Consider the following 17,540-nt stretch of genomic DNA (forward strand, 5'->3'; position numbering starts at 1 on the left):
TTTTTCCACACCAAACTTAAAATGTTTGCTCGTCCTCGAGCAAAAGAAGAAAGAAGGGAGGAGAAGAAAAAGAAAATAGAGGAGATGGAGAGGTGTGAGTGGTTCAGCCAAGGGGGAAAAGAAGTTTTCATGATGTGTGAAAATGAAGGAGGGATGAGGGGTTTATATAGAGGTGGAGAGAGGGGTAGGGTTCGTGTATTAGGGTTGGGTTTGGGAGGGAAAAGATTTGAATTTGGATGGTGAGGTAGGTGGGGTTTTTTGGGGAAGAGTGGTGGATGTGATTGGTGAAGGGTATTGGGGAAGAGAAATGGAGGTGACTGGTGAGGGGTATTTGGGGAAGGGTGGTATGGGGAGGTGTGAAGACGAGAGAGAGTGAGTTGAGGTAGGTGGGATCCTGTGGAGTCCACATATCCTGAGGTGTCAAGGATTTCTCATCCCTGCACCATTTTGGCGTGTAAACGCCCTCTTAGTGCCAATCCTGGCATTAAACGCCAGGTTGCTGCCCATTTCTGGCGTTTAACGCCAGCTTTTCTTCCCTTTCCGGCGTTGAACACCAACTTGGTGCTCTTTTCTTGCGTTAAATGCCAGTAAGCTCCTCATCCAGGGTGTGCTGTTTTTAATGCTGTTTTTGAGTTTTGCTTTGATTTTTGTAGTTATTTTTGGTGACTCGACATGATCATCAACCTAAAGAAAACATAAAATAACAATGGAAATTTGACTTAGATAAATAAAAATTGGGTTGCCTCCCAACAAACACTTCTTTAATGTCAATAGCTTGATAGTGAGCTCTCATGGAGCTTCACAGATGTTCAGAGCATGGTTGGGGCCTGCCAATACCAAACTTAGAGTTTGAATGTGGGGGTTCTATTTGACTCTGTATTGAGAGAAGCTTTTCATGCTTCTTCTCCATGTGTACAGAAGGAGGTCCTTGAGCCTTAAACACAAGGTAGTCCTTATTCACTTGAAGGACCAACTCTCCTCTGTCAATATCAATCACAGCTTTTGCTATGGCTAGGAACGGTTTGCCAAGAATGATGGATTCGTCCTTATTCTTCCCAGTGTCCAGGATTGTGAAGTCAGTAGGGATGTAAAGGCCTTCAACCTTTACTAAGACATCCTCTACAAGTCCATAAGCCTGTTTCCTTGAATGGTCTGCCATCTCCAGTGAGGTTCTTGCAGCTTGTACCTCAAAGATCCCTAGTTTCTCCATTACAAAGAGTAGCATAAGGTTTACACTTGACCCCAGGTCATATAGAGCCTTCTCAAAGGTCATGGTGCCAATGGTGCATGGTATTAAGAACCTTCCAGGGTCCGATTTCTTTTGAGGTATCTTTAGCTGAGCCAAGGCATTTAGTTCTTTAATGAGCAATGGAGGTTCATCCTTCCAAGTCTCATTACCAAATAATTTGGCATTCAGCTTCATGATTACTCCTAGATACTGAGCAACTTGCTCTTCAGTAGTAATTTCATACTCTTCAGAAGAAGAATACTCATCAGAGCTCATGAATGGTAGAAGTAGGTTCAATGAAATCTCTATGGTCTATGTATGAGCCTCAGATTCCCTTGGTTCCTCAGAGGGGAACTCCTTTTCGTTCAGAGGACATCCCATGAGGTTTTTCTCACTGGGAATCACGTCCTCCTCACTCTCTCCAGGTTCGGCCATGTTGGTCATGGTTATGGCCTTGCACTCTCTCTTGGAATTTTCTTCTGTATTGCTTGGGAAAGTGCTTGGAGGAGTTTCAGTAACCTTCTTACTCAGCTGACCCATTTGTGCCTCCAAATTTCTAATGAAGGATCCTGTTTCATTCATGAAACTTAGTGTGGTCTTAGATAGATCAGAGACTATGGTTGCTAAGCCAGAGCGATTATGCTCATAGTTCTCTGTCTGTTGCTGAGAAGATGATGGAAAAGGTTTGCTATTGCCAAACCTGTTTCTCCCACCATTATTGTTATTGAAGCCTTGTTGAGGCTTCTGTTGATCCTTCAATGAGAAATTTGGGTGATTTCTCCATGAAGAATTGTAGGTGTTTCCATAGGGTTCTCCCATGTAATTCACCTTTTCCATTGCAGGATTCTCAGGGTCATAAGCTTCTCCTTCAGAGGAGGCTTCTTTAGCACTGCCAGATACAGCTTGCAATCCAGTCAGATTCTGAGAAATTATATTAACTTGTTGAGTCAATAATTTGTTCTAAGCCAATATGGCATTCAGAGTATCAATCTCAAGAACTTCTTTCTTCTAGGTTGTCCCATTGTTTACAGGATTTCTTTTAGAAGTGTACATGAACTAGTTATTTGCAACCATTTCAATGAGTTCCTGAGCTTCTGCAGGCGTTTTCTTCAGATGAATAGATCCACCTACAGAATGGTCCAATGACATCTTGGATAACTCAGACAGACCATGATAGAAAATACCTATGATGCTCCATTCTGAAAGCATATCAAAAGGACACCTTCTGATCATTTGTTTTTATCTTTCCCAAGCTTCAAAGAGGGATTCACCTTCCTTTTGTTTAAAGGTTTGAACTTCCACTCTAAGCTTACTCATCTTCTGAGGTGGAAAGAATTTAGCTAAAAAGGCATTGACCAGCTTTTCCCAATAGTGCAGGCTGTCTTTAGGTTGTGAGTTCAACCATATACTAGCTCTGTCTCTCACAGCAAAAGGGAAAATCATAAGTCTGTAGACCTTGGGATCAACTCCATTGGTCTTAACAGTGTCATAGATTTGCAAAAATTCAGCCAAGAACTGATGAGGATCTTCCAATGGAAGTAAATGAAACTTGCAATTCTGTTGCATCAGAGAAAGTAATTGAGGCTTAACCTCAAAGTTGTTTGCTCCAATGGCAGGAATAGAGATGCTTCTCCCATAGAAGTCGAGAGTTGGTGCAGTAAAGTCACCAAGCACCTTCCTTGCATTATTGGCATTGTTGTTATTTTCGGCTGCCATGTCTTCTTCTTTTTCAAAAATTTCTGTCAGGTCCTCTCCAGAGAGTTGTGCTTTAGCTTCTCTTAGCTTCTTCTTCAGAGTCCTTTTAGGTTCAGGATTAGCTTCAACAAGAATGCCTTTATCTTTGTTCCTACTCATATGAAAGAGAATAAAACAAGAAAGTATGGAATCCTCTATGTCATAGTATAGAGATTCCTTGATGTGTCAGAGGAAACGAAGAATAGAAGGATGAGGTAGAGAGTTCGAACTTATTAAGAGGGAGAGAGTCCGAATTGCTAATAGAGGAGAAGTGTTAGTCTTTAAATAGAAAGAGATGAGAGAGGGAATTTTCGAAAATTAAAAAGATTTTTGAAAAAGTGGTTAGTGATTTTCAAAAATTATAGAGAGAAAGATAGTTAGGTGGTTTTGAAAAAGATGAGAAATAGTGAAAAGATTTGAAAATCAATTTTTGAAAAGATAAGAAGTTAGAAAAGATTTTTTAAATCAAAATTTGAAAAATATATGATTTGAAAAAGATTTGATTCAAAAAGATATGTTTGGAAAGATATGATTGAAGAAAATTTGATTTTTTTAAAAAGATATGATTGAAAAGATACGGTTGAAAAAGATTTGATTTTTAAAATTGATGACTTGACTAACAAGAAATTAAAAGATATGATTCTAAAATTCAAATATTGAACCTTTCTTAACAAGAAAGTAACAAACTTGAAATTTTCGAATCACAACATTAATTGTTAGCAAGGATTTTTGAAAATATTAAAAGAAAAATGAAAAACATAAAATTTTGAAAAATTAGTTTTAAAATTTAAAAAGTTGAAAAAGATTTGAATTGAAAACAAAGCTACATCCTTGGTGCTATCCTGGCGTTAAACGCCCAAAATGGTATATCCATTCTGGCGTTTAACGCCCAGTTGGCTACCTCCTTGGGCGTTAAACGCCCAGCCAGGGTACCTGGCTGGCGTTTAAATGCCAGAATTCCATTTTCACTGGGCGTTTTGAACGGCCAGCTTTTTCTCTGTGATTCCTCTGCTGTATGCTTTGAATCTTCAATTCTCTGTATTATTGAATGTATATGAAAAACAACAAAAGACACAAAACAGGAGAATTTAAAGATCAGAACAAGGAAGATCATCAAGAACAACTTGAAGATCAATGAAGAACACAATGTATGAGTTTTTGAAAAATGCATGCAATTGACACCAAACTTAAAAATTGACACTAGATTGAAACACAAAATATGTTTGATTTTATGATTTTATAATTTTTTTGTTTTTTTTCAAAAATTATTTTGAAAAAAGAAAATAAGAAACTCAAAAATTTTTAATACGAATTCCAGGAATCATGCAATGTTAGTCTAAAGCTTCAGTCTAAAAAGATTAGACAAGGTCAGCCAAGCTTTAGCAAGACACTGCATAAAACAGCCAAGTTGATGGGAATCAACAAGCTCCTGTGATGATAAAAGCATCATCTGAAACTCTAGAATTCATTCTTAAAAATTGTGAAGAAGAAAATAAAAAGAAAAATATCTAATCTAAGCAACAAGATAAACTGTCAGTTGTCCAAACTCGAACAATACCTGGCAACGACGCCAAAAATTTGGTACATGAAATCGTGATACACAACTTTGTGCAGCTGACCAGCAAGTGCACTGGGTCGTCTAACTAATACCTTACGTGAGTAAGGGTTGATCCCACGGAGATTGTCGGCTTGCAGCAAGCTATGGTCATCTTGTAAATCTTAGTCAGGCGGATTCAAATGGTTATGGGGTTTTGATAAATAAAAGAATGAAATAGAACATAAAATAGGATAGAGATACTTATGCAATTCATTGGTGGGAATTTCAGATAAGCGTATGAAGATGCTTTGTTCCCTCTGAGCCTATGCTTTCCTATTGCCTTCATCCAATCTTTCATACTCCTTTCCATGGCAAGCTGTATGTAGGTGGATCCCCGTTGTCAATGGCTACCATCCATCCTCTCGGTGAAAAAGGTCCTCTACGGTTTCCCGCATGGCTAATTAGCTGTCGGTTCTTGATCATGTCGGAATAAGATCCATTGATCCTTTTGCACACTGTCACTGCGCCCAACACTCGCGAGTTTGAAGCTCGTCATAGTCATCCCATCCCATATCCTACTCAGAATACCACAGACAAGGTTTAGACTTTTCGGATCTCAAGAATGCTGCCCATGTGATTCTAGCTTATACCACGAAGACTCTGATTGCACGAAATAGAAGCTCTAATGTCAGGAGAGGCAACCATGCATCGTGAACCAGGTGACCAAGAGATACACACTCAAGCTCTCGCAAATAGAACGGAGGTGGTTGTCAGGCACGCGTTCATAAAGGGGGATAATGATGAGTGTCACAGATCATCACATCCACCAGGTTGAAGTACGAGTGAATATCTTAGAACATGAATAAGCTTGAATTGAATAGAAAAACAGTAGTAATTGCATTGATTCATGAGGAACAGCAGAGCTCCACACCTTAATCTATGGTGTGTAGAAATTCCACTGTTGAAAATACACAAGAACAAGGTCTAGGCATGGCCGAATGGACAGCCTCCCAAAAGTGATCAAAAGATCAAAAGATGATCCAAAGATGAAAATACAATAGTAAAAGTTCACCCAGTTATGTGTCTGTGGCATTTATGTATCCGGTGGTAATACTGGAAAATAAGATGCTTAAGGTCACGGCCAAGACTCAAAAGTAGATGTGATCAAGAATCAACATACTGAACTAGGAGAATCAATAACACTATCGTAATTCTGAATTCCTATAGATTCCAATAATTCTGAATTTTAAAGGATAAAGTGAGATGCCAAAACTGTTCAGAAGCAAAAAGCTACAAGTCCTGCTCATCTAATTAGAACTAAGCTTCATTGATATTTTGGGATTTATTGTATATTCTCTTCTTTTTATCCTATTTTGTTTTCAGTTGCTTGGGGACAAGCAACAATTTAAGTTTGGTGTGTGATGAGCGGATAATTTATACGCTTTTTGGCATTGTTTTTAGGCAGTTTCTAGTATGTTTTAGTTACTTTTTAATATATTTTTTTAGTTTTTATGCAAAATTCACATTTCTGGACTTTACTATGAGTTTGTGTGTTTTTCTGTGATTTCATGTATTTTCTGGCTAAAATTGAGGGACCTGAGCAAAAATCTGATTCAGAGGCTGAGAAAGGACTGCAGATGCTGTTGGATTCTAACCTCCCTGCACTTGAAGTGGATTTTTAGGAGCTACAGAAGCCCAATTGGTGCACTCTTAATTACGTTGGAAAAGTAGACATCTTGGGCTTTCCAAAAATATATAATAGTCTATACTTTGTCTGAGATTTGATGGCCCAAACTGGCGTCCAAACGCCCACCAAAGACCCTTTTCTGGAGTAAAACGCCGGAACTGGCACCAAAGCTGGAGTTAAACTCGAAGGATGGCCTATGCTCATGAAAGCTTCAAGGCTCAGCCCAAACACACACCATGTGGGCCCCGGAAGTGGATTTTTGCACTATCTACTCATTTTCTGTAAACCTAGTTTATTAGTTCAATATAAATAGCACTTTTTACTATTATATTCAAAGTTTTTGACCTTTTGGGAGTTCTTCGAACCCTTTTTGGAGGTTGGCCATTCGGCCATGCCTAGACCTTTTGTTCTTATGTATTTTCAACGGTGGAGTTTCTACACCTCAAAGATTAAGGTGACGAGCTCTGCTGTTCCTCGAGTATTAATACAAGTATTATTGTTTTTCTATTCAATTCACGCCTACTTCTCCTCCAAGATATACTCTTGTACTTAATTCAGTTAAGTCAGAATGAAGGGGTGACCCGTGGCAATCACTCAATCTTTGTTCCTCGCTTAGCCAAGATCCGCGTGCCTGACAACCACAAAGTGGTCTACATGATGTTCAATGTAGTCATTGAACGATAGCTGGAGTATATTCTCCTTGGTCTCTGACCCACGGATCTGAATCACCTCTCCTGACAATAGAGCATTCGAATCCTTGACGTTAGAACTTTCGTGGTATAAGCTAGAACCAATTGGCTGCATTCTTGAGATCCGGAAAGTCTAAACCTTGTCTATGGTATTCCGAGTAGGATTTGGGATGGGATGACTGTGACGAGCTTCAAACTCATGACTGTTGGGCGCAGTGACAGAGTGCAAAAGAATAAATGTATTCTATTCTGACATGATCGAGAACTAACAGCTGATTATCCATGCGGGAACTATAGAGGACATGTTTTCACTGAGAGGACGTATGGTTGCCATTAACAACGGTGATCCACCAAGATACTGCTTGCCATGGAATGGAGTACGCATGATTGGATGAGGACAGTAGGAAAGCAGAGGTTCAGAGGCAACAAAGCATCTCCAAACGTATATCTGAAATTCTCACCAAGGAACTACATAAGTGACTTCATTTTATTTTATGTTTTATTGTTCTTTTAATTATCAACACCTCATAACCATTTGAATCTGCCTGACTGAGATTTACAAGATGATCATAGCTTGCTTCAAGTCATCAATCTCCGTGGGATCGACCCTTACTCACGTAAGGTATTACTTGGACGACCTAGTGCACTTGCTGGTTAGCTATGCGGAGTTGTGAAAAGTGTGATTTACGATTTCGCATACCAGTATTGCTTCTGCAAGAGTTTGATATGGAAATAAAAGACAGAAAAGGGACAGAGAACCAAGTAGCTGATCACCTATCCCGGATAGAACCAGTAACAAGAGCGTCCCTCCTTCCTACTGAGATCTCTGAAACCTTTCCGGATGAGCAATTATTTGCCATTCAAGAAGGACCATGGTTTGCAGACATTGTAAACTATAAAGCTGTGATATTCATACCCAAAGAGTACGGTAGGTAGCAAGCAAAAAAATTGGTTTCTGATGCAAAGTACTACTTGTGGGATGAACCATATCCTTTTAAGAGGTGTGCAGACGGAATAATCCGTAGATGTGTACCTAGAGAAGAGGCGTAGAAGATCCTATGGCACTGCCATGGATCACAATATGGAGGATATTTTGGAGGTGAGCGAACAGCCATAAGGGTTCTCCAATGTGGCTTCTATTGGCCTACTCTCTATAGAGACTCCCGAGAGTTTGTACGTAACTGTGACAGTTGTCAGAGAGCTGGTAATCTTCCTCACGGTTATGCCATGCCTCAGCAAGCTAAGGGATCTTAGAAATTGAGTTGTTTGATGTATGGAGTATTGACTTCATGGGACCTTTCCCACCATCATATTCAAACACTTATATTCTGGTGGCAGTAGACTATGTATCTAAATGGGTAGAGGCAACTGTAACACCCACTAATAATACTAAGACAGTGCTGAAATTCCTCCAGAAGCATATCTTCAGCAGGTTTGGTGTCCCTAGAGTACTGATCAGTGATGGAGGCACTCATTTCTACAATAAACAGCTTGACTCTGCTTTGATCCGATATAGAATTAACCACAAAGTGGCAACTCCATATCATCCACAGACAAATGGGCAAGCTGAAGTCTCAAATAGAGAACTAAAATGAATCCTATAATGGACTGTAAATACCCATAGAAGGGATTGGACAAGAAGTCTGGATGATGCTCTGTGGGCATACAGAACCGCATTCAAGACTCCTATAGGAACCTCTCCATACTAGCTTGTGTATGGAAAAGCCTGTCATCTACCAGTGGAACTGGAACACAAGGCCTACTAGGCAACTAGGTTCCTAAACCTTGATGCTAAGGTAGCTGGAGAGAAGAGATTACTCTAGTTGAATGAGCTAGAGGAGTTCAGAATCAATGCTTTCAAAAATGCTAAAATTTACAAGGAGAAAGCAAAAAGGTGGCATGACAGAAAGCTATCATCTAGAGTCTTTGAGCCAGGGCAGAAGTTTCTGTTATTTAACTCTAGGCTCAGATTGTTCTCTGGGAAACTAAAATCCTGGTGGAAGGGACCATATGTGATTACAAGTGTGTCACCATATGGATCTGTAGAGCTTCAGGATATTGACTCTAACAAAAAGTTCATTGTTAACGGACAGAGAGTTAAGCATTATCTTGAAGGCAATATTGAGCAAGAATGCTCAAGACTGAGACTGGATTAAAGCTCAATAAAGTCCAGCTAAAGACAGTAAAGAAGCGCTTGCTGGGAGGCAACCCAGCCATTAGCAAAGGTGTTGCTATTCAAATAATAATTATAAGAGTTTAATATAGTTTATTTTTAAGGTATATGGTTAATTGCAGAGGTTTACAGAGTTATAGAGGAGTCTAGAACAGAAAAACAAAGAAGCCAAAAGAAAAGAAGCTTACTGGCATTTAAACACCGGTAAAGGTAGCAAACTGGGTGTTAAACGCCAGAATGACTATCATTCTGGGCGTTTAACGCTAGTAAAGGTACCATTCTGGGCGTTAAACGCCAGAATGGGCAGCATTCGGGCGTTTAACGCCAAAAACAGCAGCCTCCTGGGCATTTAGAAAAACGCCCAGTGACAAAGGCTTTCTGGCGTGTAACACCATCCAGGGTACTTAGTTGGGCGTTAAACGCCCAAAATGGCCACCAGATGGGCGTTAAATGCCAGAATGGCTATCATTCTGGGCGTTTAACGCCAAAACAGCAAAGGGGAGGGAATTTCGTTTCTAATTCAAATTTTTTCAAATTTTCTTGTTTTAGTTCATAATTTTCTGCATAAAAATATTACAAATCTTCATCTTTCAATCTCCATTTCAAAAAAAAATTAATAATCTTATAAAATCTTTGCAATTCCTTTTCAATTCTTTTTCAAAACATCTTTTAAAACTTATTTATCTCTACAATTTCTTCCCAAATCTTTTTCATTCATCCATATTATCTTTTATTTTTTTAAAAATTCAGAGTTTACTTCCTCATATCTTTTTCATATCTTTTAAATTTTCAAATCCTATCTTTTTCACGTCATGTTTATCTTTTATCAAATCATATCTTTTTATCTTTTCTTTTTCAAAAAAAAAAAAATTCGAAACCCATTCCCCACTCCCCTTTTAAAACACATTCGGCCACCTTCCTAGACCCATCATTCGAATCTATTTCTCCCTCTCTTCTTATTTCTTTCTTTTTCTTGAGGACAAGCAAACCTCTAAGTTTGGTGTGTTTTTTCGTGATCACTGAGTCAAAACAGACCAAGATCATGGCCCCTAAAGGAAAATAAACCACTCCAAGAGGCAAGAAAGAAAACAATCCAAAATCTTGGATACATGAGAGGTTCTGCACCAAAGAACATGCAGATCATTACTTCAAAATTGTGTGCCAAAAATCAGTGATCCCAGAAGTTAAATTCGATCTGAAAGAAGACGAATATCCAGAGATCGAAGAGTAGATTCGAAACAGGGGCTAGGAAATCCTGGCAAATCCTGAGATACATGTTGGAAGAAACATGATCCATGAATTCTATGCAAATCTGTGGATGCAGATAAGCAAAGAATAGAGGGAACTGCCTTCCACACCTTTCGGACTGTGGTCAGAGGAAAGGTTATTTACTTCCATCTTGATAAAGTGAGAGAAATCCTCAAACTTCCTCAGCTACAAGATGATCCAGAATCCTTTAATAGGAGAATGGCTAAAGATAAAAAGATGTATCAAGTTCTAGAGGACATATGCCTCCCTGGAACCAAGTGGATAATCAACTCAAAAGGTGTCCCAAACCAAATGAAGAGAGGAGATCTCAAACCTGTCGCTAGGGGCTGGTTGGATTTCATTGGGCATTCTATACTTTCCACCAGTAACCGGTTTGAAGTCACTATCAAAAGAGCAGTGATGATTCACTGTATTTTGCTGGAAAAAGAAGTGGAGGTTGATGGTGTTTTTGTGGAAAAACAAATTTCCAAACACATAGATCTAACCGGCAAGTGCACCGAGTCGCATCAAGTAGTAATAACTCACTTAGAGTGAGGTCGATCCCATAGGAATTGATGGATCAAGCAACTTTAGTAGGTGATTAGTTTAATCAGGCTAACATTTAGTGAATTAAATGAGATGTAGCCAACAGAAAGTAAATTGCATGAAATTTAGAGTTGCAGAAAGTAAATGGAATAGAAGCTTAAAGAACAAGCAAAGTAAATTGCAGAAACTTAAATGACAAGAAATGTAAATTGCAAGGAATGTAAAGGGGAGTGGGTGCTGGAAATTAAAGAAGCAATAATTTAGAACTCAGATTAATTGCATAAAATTAAATTATAGGAAAAATAAAGGAATTGGGGTGCTGGAAATTCAAGAGATCAAACTAAGAAGTGTAAATAATAAACAATCAGAGAAATAACTTGCACAGATCTAAATAGAAAGTAGAATTGCTTGAAGAAGCAAACAGAAAGTAAATTCAACTCAATTGCAAAATCTAAATGAGAGGTTGAAGATCTCAGGAGCTCAATGAGACTAGAAAACAAGTCTAGATCTCACTCCATTCCTTGATCCAACAGAGAACAAGATGCAGGAAAATTAAAGATGAAGGTAATGAAGAGAACTTTGATTCAAATCACAATTCACTTGAGAGTTTGCAGAAAAAGAACAAGAGAAGTGCAGATAGAGAATGAAACAGAATTCCTTCCAATCTCAATCCAAAATAAAAAAAATAGAAAGAAAAACTAAGAGAGAGCTCTCTACTCCTAATGCTCCCTAGTGGAGCCAGCCTCCTCACAAAAATGAAAATGATGCCTTATATAGGCTTTTTACAAAATTCAAAATGAAATTGAAATTGAAAACAAATTACAATTAAAATGAAATTCCTAATCTAATTGATCCTTGTGCCTTTGAGTGATGTCAATTGGGCTTTGCTTGCTTTGGATTTGAAGAAGAGTGGATCCAAAATGGCTTTTTAATTGAAATAGTGCCATGGTGCAGCTCCCAGCGGAGCGTTCAGTTAACTAAGTTAACTGAGCGCTCCAAGTCTTGGTCCCAGGCTCATTTTGGTCTGTGCCTTGCTCCAGGGTAGCGTTAAGTTAGAATTTTCTAACTGAGCACTACATGTGCTTGTCCTTGGTCCATTACCCTTGCATGACAAAGCATCCTTGGGCAGCCCTCGTAGCGCTAAGTTAACTAAGTTAACTGAGCGCCCCTGTCTTGTAGAGAGAGAGCTCCAAGTTCGATCCTTGGGTGAGTCAAATTGGTGCCATTTTCTTTGGCCAAGTGGAGCGCTTCTTCCTTGCAAGAGAGGAGCTCCTTGGTTCAAATCCTAGTGGAGCCAATTTGGTGAATTTCCTTGCACACTAATAGCGCTACTTTGCTTTGGAGAGGGGCTCCCACTTCTAGCCTTGATGGTTGCATTTTGTGGTTGATTTTTGGGCCTTAAAGACGCCTTTTACTTTTGCTTCAATTTTATGCTAAATATGGATTGCTATATATCATTGGAAAGCTCTGAATGTCAACTTTCTAATGCAACTAGAATCACATCAATTGCACATCTGTAGCTCAAGTTATGACCCTTTGAAGAAGGCATGGTCATACTGTCACAAGGCTTTATAAAAGCTCGAAAAAGTTAAGTTAAAATGTTTTAACTGAGCGCTAGTGCCTTCTTCACTCCCTTTGAGCGCTCAGTTAAGTAAACTTAACTTAACTCCATGCTGTTGGTGCTTCCTTGGTCATGGGCCACGCTTTTAAAACGTGGCCTAAGGCTCCAAGGTGTGTTCTACCTTCAAAGTGTGCCCCAAAACTCTTCTTTTCCCCTTTTTTGCTTATTTTGTGCTTTTTTGCTTCGTTTTCTTCTTATTTCCTACAAAATTTATCAAATCAAATGATCAAAGAAATATAACATTTAAGCATGAAAGAATGCAATATTTAAGTACTAATTATCATTTTCTTGTATGAAAAAGCATAGAAAAACATGACATGATGACATGTCATCACAACACCAAACTTAAACCTTACTTGTCCCCAAGCAAGAAAAGAATCTTGCAATAGAGATTGCAATCTAAGGTATAAAGAATAGCAACTCTATGTTCATAGTTAGCTAGTTTTCTATGCATGCTTCAATCACAAAAGAAATGTAAATGATTGATGTTTCTATCTAGCTCAAATTATGAAATCATTTCCTTATGTTTCTTCCTTGAAACAAGCTTTTGATTTTTTTTATTAGCTTCTCCTTTTGGGTGCTTTGCCCCATGAGTTAATTACAAAGCTACGATTCTAAATGCTTTGTATTCAAGTATTACCACTTGATACATAAGCACCACAGGCATTTGAATTAGAGGACTTCATTAAGCTCATTTTTTTTCTTTTTCTTGACTCTCTAATCATTGATGCTCAGAACCTTGAGCTTTGAGGGTGTACATTTGTACTTGAGCCTAGCCTTGACTTCTAAGTGTTTTGTTTTCAAGCATTTGGCTTGATACATAAACACCACAAGTACTTAACAAATAAATTGCCATTGGTACTCAGAGCCTTCAGCTTTCTCATTCTTTCCCTTTTTCTTTTCTTGCCCTTTTTGCTTTTTTCAAGTTTTTTATGATTTCAAAAGATTTCACAAAATGTTCTAGATGAAAAACTTCAATTAAGTAAAATCTAATGCAATTGAGCAACAATTAATCCTACTAGCCTTCCAATACTTGTATGCACATGCTAAATTCTTCTTTAATTCCTTGTTTGTTTATGATCATGATAATTTAGTGCTTTGGACTTTACAAAACTCAAGTTGGCAGTCATGATGCCACAGCAAGATGTTACAAATCAAGATTCAAACTATGCTTATTCATACCACACATGCCTACAGAGAAGTTAAAGACAATCATGCAAATTAAAATGCTGAAAACAAATGAGAGGAAAAGGAACTTTACAACCTTGTAATTTATCTTCTCTATTGTTGTCATTTTCCTCCCATTCTTCTCCTTCCCATACCAAACTCATAATGCTTGCTCATCCTCAAGCAACAATTAGAACAGTGGTGATGGGACTAAGATAGATCATGAGTGTCTTACACAATGAAATGTTAGTGGTACATGTGTTTCAAGCAAGCAAAATTGAGGATAACAATCAAGGCACAAAGAAACAGAGACATTGTGGTTGCAAAAATAAGAGGGTGTGCATGATACATTGCATAAAATATAAGTGGCACACCAAACTTAGTGTGACACTTTCACTTGGAATTAATGCAAGTATCCAGTAAAGATTGGAACCAAAATTTGTTGCATAGCAACACCAAACTTAGAATGCAACCATATGTCACTTTATTTGAACTAAAACTAAACAAAAGAGACTGTTATATGTTAAATACAATCACCAAGCCAAGAAATCTGTGATGAACGAGGATCTTTTGGTGATGTATTCACAAAAACAATTAATAACAGAAAGCATTAAAATAAGGAAATGGCTAAAACAAAGAGAAGACTAATATTGTCCAACTAAAAAAAAAAGATAAAATATCACCGCAAAAAGGGAATTATGATTATCTAGACAAGTGGTGTTGCTGAATGAGTTGCATAGAAAAATAAGTGGCACACCAAACTTAGAATTTTAGTGTGTTACTTCCATGTAAAATTGATGCAATCATTCAAAGGAATTGAAAACAAAGTGTTGCATGGCAACACCAAACTTAGAATGTAACCATATGCCAATTTATTGAAATTTAAACAAAGCAAGGAGAAGAAATGTACCTACTGTCTGCCTGTTCTTCACTTTCTTCCTCTTCTTCCAATTTGTTAAGAGGAATGACCTCAAGGGGAAGGAAGTTTCAGCTATTGTCCCCTTTCCTGGTTTCCTCTCAGCAAGCCTCCTTTTGTACATGGCTTGATTGAGCTTGCTTGCTAGGGGTCCAGGGGTTGGATTGCTTGTGGTTGACCTTCTCTTGAATGTTGTCCTAGGTATCTTGGTCATAATCCTCTTCTTGGTGCTTTTGTTAATTGCCTTCACTTCCTTGAATTCATGATTTGGTTGCTGTTTGGTTATTGGAGTTTTATCTTCATCCAGAGCCTTCTGAGTTGGTAGTTCTATGAGCCCTTCCTTCATGTAATTTTCTGCTTCACTTGAGTTTGGACGTTCTTGATTGTCCTCCTCACTTTCTTGTTCTTCCACTTCCTCTCCCACAAATTGGTCTTCATCCTCTTTGTTTAATGGTTCTAAGTTCCTCCTAATGTTCACCAAATCCTCATCCATCTTCTGAAAAAGGATTTCTAGTTTTCTCCAGGATTATTGTTGTTCTTCCACAATTCTGTTGAACATGGACTCAAGCTTTGAGAGTCTTTGGCTCGTGTATGTTTGTGTTGAGGCATATTTAGGTGATGAAGAATTTTCGAATGTAGAAGTGGAAGGTGAGGTTGGACAATCTCTCATGTGAGTTGACTGCTCAGAATTTGCAGTTTCTTGGTAATACTCCCAGCCACCATTGGAATAATGACTTGAATCATTTTGTGGTGGAGAGAAATATCCCATATAATTTTCTTTCTCATCTTTTGGTTCTGAAGCATAGCTCCATGAATTGGAGTGCCCAGAATTTGAAGTTTCTTGGTGATATTCCCAGCCACCTTAGAGATTGGTGATGGTGGGTAATATCCCATAAAATTTTGTTTGACCATAAGATGAGTTGAACTCCATTTGTATTTTGTAAAATGCAATATCAATGAAAATTGAAATTCATGTCATAGAGAAAGAATTTTTTAGTGAGGCAAAAACACAAACACCTTGGTTTCAACTTTAGAACAGAGAACAAAAACAAAAAATTGCTTGATCTAGACTTCTCACCCACTTAATCATTGTTGATCTAAATCAATCCCCGGCAATGGCGCCAAAAACTTGATTGTGTTTTTGTGGAAAAACGAATTTCCAAACACATAGATTTAACCGGCAAGTGCACCGGGTCGCATCAAGTAGTAATAACTCACTTAGAGTGAGGTCAATCCCACAGGAATTGATGGATCAAGCAACTTTAGTGGTTGATTAGTTTAGTCAAGTTAACATTTAGTGAATTAAATAAGATGTAGCCAATAGAAAGTAAATTGCATGGAATTTAGAGTTGCAGAAAGTAAATGGAACAGAAGCTTAAAGAACAAGCAAAGTAAATTACAGAAACTTAAATGACAAGAAATGTAAATTGCAGGGAATGTAAAGGGGAGTGGGCGCTGGAAATTAAAGAAGCAGTAATTTAGAACTCAGATTAATTGCATAAAATTAAATTGCAGGAAGAATAAAGGAATTGGGGTGCTGAAAGTTCAAGAGATCAAACAAAGAAGTGTAAATAACAATCAATCAGAGAAATAGCTTGCATAGATCTAAACAAAAAGCATAATTGCTTGAAGAAGCAAATAGAAAGTAAATTCAACTCAGTTGCAAAATCTAAATGAGAGGTTGAAGATCTCAAGAGCTCAATGAGACTAGAAAACCTGTCTAGATCTCACTCCCTTCCTTGATCCAACCGAGAACAAGATGCAGGAAAATTAAAGATGAAGGTAATGAATAGAACTTTGATTCAAATCACAATTCACATGAGAGTTTGCAGAAGAAGAACAAGAGAAGTGCAGTTAGAGAATGAAAACCGAATTCCTTCCAATCTCAATCCAAAATAAAAAAAAAATTGAAAGAAAAACTAAGAGAGAGCTTTCTACTCCTAATGCTCCCTAGTGGAGCCAGCCTCCTCACAAAAATGAAAATGATGCCTTATATAGGCTTTTTACAAAATTCAAAATGAAATTGAAATTGAAAACAAATTACAATTAAAATGAAATTCTTAATCTAATTGATCCTTGTGCCTTTGAGTGATGTCAATTGGGCTTTGCTTGCTTTAGATTTGAAGAAGAGTGGATCCAAAATGGCTTTTTAATTGAAATAGTGCCATGGTGCAGCTCCCAGGGCCAAGTCTTGGTCCCAGGCTCATTTTGGTCCGTGCCTTGCTCCAGGGTAGCGTTAAGTTAGAATTTTCTAACTGAGCACTACATGTGCTTGTCCTTGTCCAATTTCCCTTGCGTGACAAAGCTTCCTTGGCCAGCCCTCATAGCGCTAAGTTAAGTAAGTTAACTGAGCGCCCCTGCCTTGTAGAGAGAGAGCTCCAAGTTCGAACCTTGGGTGAGTCAAATTGGTGCCATTTTCTTTGGCCAAGTGGAGCGCTCCTTCCTTGTAAGAGAGGAGCTCCTTGGTTCGAATCCTGGTGGAGCCAATTTGTTGAATTTCCTTGCACACTAATAGCGCTACTTTGCTGAGGATAGGGGCTGCCACTTCTAGCCTTGCTGGTTGCATTTTGTGGTTGATTTTTGGGCCTTAAAGACACCTTTTACTTGTGCTCCAATTGTATGCCAAATATGAACTGCTATATATCGTTGGAAAGCTCTGAATGTGAGCTTTCCAATGCAACTGAAATCGCATCAATTGGACATCAGTAGCTCAAGTTATGGCCCTTTGAAGGAGGCATGGTCATGCTGTCACAAGGCTTTATAAAAGCCCGAAAAAGTTAAGTTAAAATGTTTTAACTAAGCGCTAGTGCCGTCTTCACTCCCTTTGGGCGCTCAGTTAAGTAAACTTAACTTAACTCTGTGCTGTTGGTGCTTCCTTGGTCATTTGCCATGCTTTTAAAAGCGTGGCCTAAGGATCCAAGGTGTGTTCTACCTTCAAAGTGTGCCCCAAAACTCTTCTTATTTCCTACAAAATTTATCAAATCAAAAGATCAA

General features: G+C 38.3%; 1 non-coding gene across 1 annotated transcript; it reads left to right on the top strand.

Annotated features, from left to right (window-relative positions):
• Positions 1-2,431: 2,431 nt before the first annotated feature.
• On the top strand, positions 2,432-2,539 carry LOC130983746 (small nucleolar RNA R71). The gene has a single exon (XR_009087724.1). It is a non-coding gene; the product is annotated as a small nucleolar RNA R71 (small nucleolar RNA).
• The last annotated feature ends 15,001 nt before the right edge of the window (positions 2,540-17,540 follow it).

This window comes from Arachis stenosperma, chromosome 5, assembly GCF_014773155.1.
Source record: "Arachis stenosperma cultivar V10309 chromosome 5, arast.V10309.gnm1.PFL2, whole genome shotgun sequence".
NCBI classification, from domain to species: Eukaryota; Viridiplantae; Streptophyta; class Magnoliopsida; order Fabales; family Fabaceae; genus Arachis; species Arachis stenosperma.